The following is a 7,625-nucleotide window of genomic DNA, read 5'->3' on the forward strand; positions in this document are numbered from 1 at the left end:
AACTCCCACGCAGCAGCAGCAGCAGCAGCAGCAGCAGCATTTACACTAATATTATTAATATCAACTCCATCAGTAAACGTGTGTTTGGTGTCTCAGCTGCAGCTCCTGACTCTTCCTGTTTGTCCTGTCAGACCTATCAGAGGCCATCCTGCACTCGATGCAGCGAAGCCGCCGCCTCCTCTTCGTCCTCAGCCCGAACTTCCTGGCAGAGAAGAGCTTCAGCCTCCTGGAGTGTCGCCTGGGCCTGTACCTCCAGCACGGCCTCCAGGCCTCCATCGTTGCCACGGTTTACCGCTCCATCAGCAAACTGCCCTGTGTGGAGGCGGCTCAGCTCCGGCAGGCGGCGGCCACCACCGTGACCTGGCGAGGGAGTCGTTCCGAGCCGCGGCGGTCGCGCTTCTGGCTGAGGCTGAGGCTGGCGCTGCCCGTCCGGCCTCTCGCGATGGGCCGGAGGTTGATTGACAGCACGTCGTCTCACTCGGACCTGGCCGCCCTGGCGCTGCACAGAGTCCAACAGATACAGAACCAGAAAGAAGGAGCCAATCGGAACGGCAGAAACAGGCGGGCGCCACCCGGAGGGAGGGGCAGAGTGAAGAGCGGGGATACCCTGCACTGCACCACCTGCTCAGGGTGCGCCGGATTAAATGGTCAGGTGGAGGACAGGGGGGCGGAGCTTACAGTAGTGACAGAGATGAAGCAGGTGTCACACGACAGGACTGAGACTCGGTCAGATCCTGTCCCTGAAACGGATCCAGAGTCCACCCAGGACCCTCACTCAGCTTCTGCCCCTGCCCCAGACCCTGACCTGGCCTTAGACCAGGCCCCTGACTCCGCCCTCCTCACCTGCCAGCAGATGATTGGCTCCAGGACTTCTGAGTGATCACTAGGAAAGGGGGAGGGGCTTGTTGTTTAAGTCGCTCCAGGTGTAACGGCGGCCCCGGTTTCACAGAGAAATCTCAGCCTGGTCTTTAGTGTCAGTCGAGACGTTGAGGACTGTTTTAATGCTAAAGAGTTAGCCGCCGGCGCTCAGGCTAACTGTGGAGTCATGGTGTTCAGGTGAGTTCAGACTTCTATCTAAAGTCTGACGAGCACTTTCCCAAAGTCAAAGTCTATCTTTGTGAAACCGGCCCGTCACCAGGACCCGACGGAGCCTTCGATGTTTGATACCGACTTTAAGTTTTGCTGCATTCAAGTCCCAATCTAAAAGAGCATTAAGGGTCTGATTGTAGCCCGACCCGACGGACGTAAGGCCTCGGACGCTATGACTGATCGTTTTATTCTGTATCATAGTGGACAAACACACAACCAATGCTGCATCCGGACTAAAGATGAGCTCGTTAGAATATGAATCTGCCTCGACCTGAAACTGCAACTAAAGCCAAGGAGGAAGTGCCAAAACCTGCGGTTCATCAAGGGGCCACTGGAGGGCACCAAGGATTTGCAAATCCCCCATAGACCATCCATCCATCTGCAAACGCTTGGAGCCGATCCCAGCTGACATCGGGCGTGAGGCGGGGTCCACCCTGGACAGGACGCCAGTCTATCACAGGACACATAGAGACGAACAGAGACAGACAACCATTCACACCTACGGGTGATTTAGAGGGCGACAGTGCTAACCACCACACCATAGATGCCCATCCACATAGACCTCCATGTTAAAATGAACCAATCCCCATAGACCTCCATGTTAAACTGAACCAATCCCCATAGACCTCCATGTTAATGAACCAATCCCCATAGACCTCCATGTTAAACTGAACCAATCCCCATAGACCTCCATGTTAAACTGAACCAATCCCCATAGACCTCCATGTTAAACTGAACCAATCCCCATAGAACTCCATGTTAAATGAACCAATCCCCATAGACCTCCATGTTAATGAACCAATCCCCATAGACCTCCATGTTAAAGAACCAATCCCCATAGACCTCCATGTTAATGAACCAATCCCCATAGACCTCCATGTTAAAATGAACCAATCCCCATAGACCTCCATGTTAAATGAACCAATCCCCATAGACCTCCATGTTAAATGAACCAATCCCCATAGACCTCCATGTTAATGAACCAATCCCCATAGACCTCCATGTTAAAATGTAAAATGCCTTTTTTTCTAAAGATGAACTTTTTTTTATCACTGATGACAAAAAATATTGAATTAAACTTTATTAACTGTTTTAACTCATCTGTGTTTTTTTTACCCTGTTTACTGTTTCTTCTTCTTCTTCTTCTTCTTCTTCTTCTTCTTCTTCTTCTACTACTTCTGCTTCTTCTTCTTCTTCTTCATCTTCTAGTTAGTTTAACTTTCAGTTAGCTAAACTACAAGTTAGTTTAGCTTTCAGTTAGCTTAACTACAAGTTAGTTTAACTTTAGTTAGCTTAACTACAAGTTAGTTTAACTTTCTGCTAGCTTAACTACAAGTTAGTTTAACTTTAGTTAGCTTAACTACAAGATAGTTTAGCTTTCCTGTTAGCTTAACTACAAGTTAGTTTGACTTTCAGTTAGTTTAACTTCTAGTTAGTTTCGCTTTCCTGTTAGCTTAACTACAAGTTAGTTTGACTTTCAGTTAGTTTAACTTCTAGTTAGTTTCGCTTTCAGTTAGCTTAACTACAAGTTAGTTTAGCTTTCAGTTAGCTTAACTACAAGTTAGTTTAGCTTTCAGTTAGCTTAACTACAAGTTAGTTTAACTTTAGTTAGCTTAACTACAAGTTAGTTTAACTTTCTGCTAGCTTAACTACAAGTTAGTTTAACTTTAGTTAGCTTAACTACAAGTTAGTTTAGCTTTCCTGTTAGCTTAACTACAAGTTAGTTTAACTTTCTGCTAGCTTAACTACAAGTTAGTTTAACTTTAGTTAGCTTAACTACAAGTTAGTTTAGCTTTCAGTTAGCTTAACTTTCAGTTAGCTTAACTACAAGTTAGTTTAGCTTTCAGTTAGCTTAGCTTTCAGTTAGCTTAGCTACAAGTTAGTTTGACTTTCAGTTAGCTTAACTACAAGTTAGTTTAGCTTTCAGTTAGCTTAACTTTCAGTTAGCTTAGCTACAAGTTAGTTTGACTTTCAGTTAGCTTAACTACAAGTTAGTTTAGCTTTCAGTTAGCTTAACTACAAGTTAGTTTAGCTTTCAGTTAGCTTAACTACAAGTTAGTTTAACTTTAGTTAGCTTAACTACAAGTTAGTTTAACTTTCTGCTAGCTTAACTACAAGTTAGTTTAACTTTAGTTTGCTTAACTACAAGTTAGTTTAGCTTTCCTGTTAGCTTAACTACAAGTTAGTTTAACTTTCTTCTAGCTTAACTACAAGTTAGTTTAACTTTCTGCTAGCTTAACTACAAGTTAGTTTAACTTTAGTTAGCTTAACTACAAGTTAGTTTAGCTTTCAGTTAGCTTAACTTTCAGTTAGCTTAACTACAAGTTATTTTAGCTTTCAGTTAGCTTAGCTTTCAGTTAGCTTAGCTACAAGTTAGTTTGACTTTCAGTTAGCTTAACTACAAGTTAGTTTAGCTTTCAGTTAGCTTAACTTTCAGTTAGCTTAGCTACAAGTTAGTTTGACTTTCAGTTAGCTTAACTACAAGTTAGTTTAACTTTCAGTTAGCTTAGCTTTCAGTTAGCTTAGCTACAAGTTAGTTTGACTTTCAGTTAGCTTAACTACAAGTTAGTTTAGCTTTCAGTTAGCTTAACTACAAGTTAGTTTAGCTTTCAGTTAGCTTAACTACAAGTTAGTTTAACTTTAGTTAGCTTAACTACAAGTTAGTTTAACTTTCTGCTAGCTTAACTACAAGTTAGTTTAACTTTAGTTAGCTTAACTACAAGTTAGTTTAGCTTTCCTGTTAGCTTAACTACAAGTTAGTTTAACTTTCTGCTAGCTTAACTACAAGTTAGTTTAACTTTAGTTAGCTTAACTACAAGTTAGTTTAGCTTTCAGTTAGCTTAACTTTCAGTTAGCTTAACTACAAGTTAGTTTAGCTTTCAGTTAGCTTAGCTTTCAGTTAGCTTAGCTACAAGTTAGTTTGACTTTCAGTTAGCTTAACTACAAGTTAGTTTAGCTTTCAGTTAGCTTAACTTTCAGTTAGCTTAGCTACAAGTTAGTTTGACTTTCAGTTAGCTTAACTACAAGTTAGTTTAGCTTTCAGTTAGCTTAACTACAAGTTAGTTTAGCTTTCAGTTAGCTTAACTACAAGTTAGTTTAACTTTAGTTAGCTTAACTACAAGTTAGTTTAACTTTCTGCTAGCTTAACTACAAGTTAGTTTAACTTTAGTTTGCTTAACTACAAGTTAGTTTAGCTTTCCTGTTAGCTTAACTACAAGTTAGTTTAACTTTCTTCTAGCTTAACTACAAGTTAGTTTAACTTTCTGCTAGCTTAACTACAAGTTAGTTTAACTTTAGTTAGCTTAACTACAAGTTAGTTTAGCTTTCAGTTAGCTTAACTTTCAGTTAGCTTAACTACAAGTTAGTTTAGCTTTCAGTTAGCTTAGCTTTCAGTTAGCTTAGCTACAAGTTAGTTTGACTTTCAGTTAGCTTAACTACAAGTTAGTTTAGCTTTCAGTTAGCTTAACTTTCAGTTAGCTTAGCTACAAGTTAGTTTGACTTTCAGTTAGCTTAACTACAAGTTAGTTTAACTTTCAGTTAGCTTAACTTTCAGTTAGCCTAACTTTAGTTAGCTTAACTCTCTCAGTTTAACACACTTCGTTGGTTCGAGTCTGAAGAAGAAAAGTCTGAGCAGGTTCGTTGTGTTTTAAAGAGCTCGTCTTTAGTTCAGACAGGACGAAACATCCCGGGGGGATCTTTGGAGTCCAGTCTTTAACCGAACTCCTGAATCCGGATCATTTCTAGTTCAGGTGAGAACACGAGCTGATCCGAACACGAGGTCCAACGGTCCTCCCTGAAGCTTTCAGACACATCTGCTGGTCTTCCTCGCTGGACTCTGGAGACGGTTTCCTCCTTAAGAACTGAAGTGTTTGTGTCCTGACTTTGGTCCAGTGGAGACGGACTCCGACCTTCAACACGGAGGCGTCCGATCAACAGCTCAGCGTTTTTATGTGAACTCAAAGAAGTGAAACTCAAACCGTGTCCACGTGTGAGACGGAGCCCACCTCTGAGGGACACACTTGTTCACATGTTGAGGTAAGATTAGCTTGTAGCTAATTCAACATGCTAGTTTTTAATCCCATTACATTACAGTGATTAGACGGACGCTTTGGTTCAGAGTGCATTCAAACCACAGAGCTCGATATCGTCCTGGACCTGGAGTGTTTCCTTTTTAAATGAATAAAAACGTGTTAGTTCAAGTGCGTACAGATGTGTTTTAAAGAAATTATAGAAGCTAGTGTTAGCAAGCGTTGCTAGCAACAGGGTTAGCAAGCGTTGTTAGCAAGCATTGTTAGCAAGCATTGTTAGCAAGCGTTGTTAGCAGAAGAAGAATTCCTTTATTAGTCCTGCAAATGGGGAAATTCAATTTTCACTCTACTATTTTTTTCATTACACACACACACACACACACACACACACACACACACACACACACACACACACACACACAACCTATTCATGCAAGCAATGGATGTTAGAGCGAGGCGGCTGCCAATGGATTGGCGCCCCGAGCAGTTGGGGGTTCGGTGCCTTCCCAGCCGAGCCACCTATGGACTGAGCTACTACCGCCCCGTTAGCAAGCATTGTTAGCTTGCGTTGTTAGCAGGCATGTTGAAACTGGTCCATGTCTTTGTCTCCAGCAGGGCCCTGATGCAGTCAGTGAAGGGCCCGACCCGAGGCCCCAGCTGCTCCAGGACCAGTGTCTCCATGGTCCTCATGATGTGGGACGTCAGGGCCACGGGCTGGGGTCCTGAGGGCCACGGGCTGGAGTCCTGAGGGCCCCGGGCTGGAGTCCTGAGGGCCACGGGCTGGAGTCCTGAGGGCCACGGGCTGAAGTCCTGAGGGCCACGGGCTGGAGTCCTGAGGGCCACGGTCTGGAGTCCTGAGGGCCAGGGGCTGGAGTCCTGAGGGCCAGGGGCTGGAGTCCTGAGGGCCCCGGGCTGGAGTCCTGAGGGCCCCGGGCTGGAGTCCTGAGGGCCACGGTCTGGAGTCCTGAGGGCCACGGGCTGGAGTCCTGAGGGCCACGGGCTGGAGTCCTGAGAGCCAGGGTCTGGAGTCCTGAGGGCCACGGGGACGAGGCAGGACGTCTTCCACAGCACGGGGACCCTCTGGAGGTGCAGGTTCAGACTGAAGACCTGACTCAGTACTCCACACAGCTGGGGGGGGGGGGGCACAGGCCCTAAGCACCCTGGGAAACACGCCATCGGGTCTGCAGCGGAGTCTCGTCAGCGGTCGTCTCACCAGGTCAGACGTGCGCACTTTTACATCTACCTCAAATACATTTGACTCAGAGATTAAAGCTTTTTATACTTTCTGTGTTTATTTAGCTAAGGGCGCCCTCCCACTGTGCCTCCGCGCCGTGCCCCAGGACATCTCACGGCTAAAGTCTGGTTCCTTTGACCAGTGTGAGTGCAACCGTACCACGTCTAGGAGCGGCACGCTTGCCGTCCACGGCCCGTTTGGGAGAGGTGGGCTTTAGTAAAGCACGTTTGCACGTGTACGAGCACGAGCGTGCGCACGTGTACGAGCACGAGGCCTACGGCGGTTCTGAGGTCATTTCCTGTGCGCCTGTTGGGACGTAGAAAAAAGAAGGAGGGACCATGCGCGGACATTTCAAACAATGGCGGTGAAAGGTTGACGTTGGTGTGATGCGGAGGTGGAGTGTTTACTGCAGATTTGGTTGATGAAAAGATTCAAAAACAGTCGACAAGACGCACAAAAACTGCGAGGTCTACGGAAAGATCTGGAAACAAAGCCACGCATCGCCATGACGTCATCAATGCGTGTGACGTGTTACGGCGTGATGATGTATGGACAGGCAAGAAGCATTCTCCGAGGCCCAGGTAGTGTGAGTACAAACGGGCCTGGAGGGGGGGACAAGGACCCTAAAGCACGGGGCACGGGACGGAGGCACAGTGGGAGGGGGGCCTGAGAGTTTATTGGTTTTCTCATACTGTATTTTTTTTTATAGCTCCCTTGTTCATCCCAGATACCCGAGGACGGAGTAGTGGAATATTCAGGTGCAGCCCAGCAGGGATTAAAGCTCTGCATCACTACGGTGGATCTCGTGTTTGAGGTGAGTACTGATGTGGGACCCTGGTCCTGTCAGCAGGTGGAAGTAAAGAGCTGTGGCTGGAGCTGGTCCACAGACGCTGGAGGTCCGTGGGGGACGTTAACGTGTCGCTCTGTTCATCTCTGCCCTTTTTCAAGGTCACTAAAGCATAAAACCACAACGATGTGTGTGTCAGTGTGGACGCCGGGGTCACGGCTCTGTGCTCAGGCTGTCCTCAGGAACTGCTGGTGCATATAACTACAGGGATCAGTGTGTGTGTGTGTGTGTGTGTGTGTGTGTGTGTGTGTGTGTGTCCACAGACTCAGTCTCTGAGTCTCAGTGTCACAGGTTCATACACAGTCACAACAGCAGATGGAGCCAAACACCTGTGAACCAGTGTTTCTGTCACAGCGTCAGGGACACAGAGCACATGTTTATGCTCCTAGAGGACACTTTAACACACGTTTAGGCTCCTAGAGGACAC

This window comes from Echiichthys vipera, assembly GCF_963691815.1.
Source record: "Echiichthys vipera genome assembly, chromosome: 5".
In the NCBI taxonomy this organism is placed as follows: Eukaryota; Metazoa; Chordata; class Actinopteri; order Perciformes; family Trachinidae; genus Echiichthys; species Echiichthys vipera.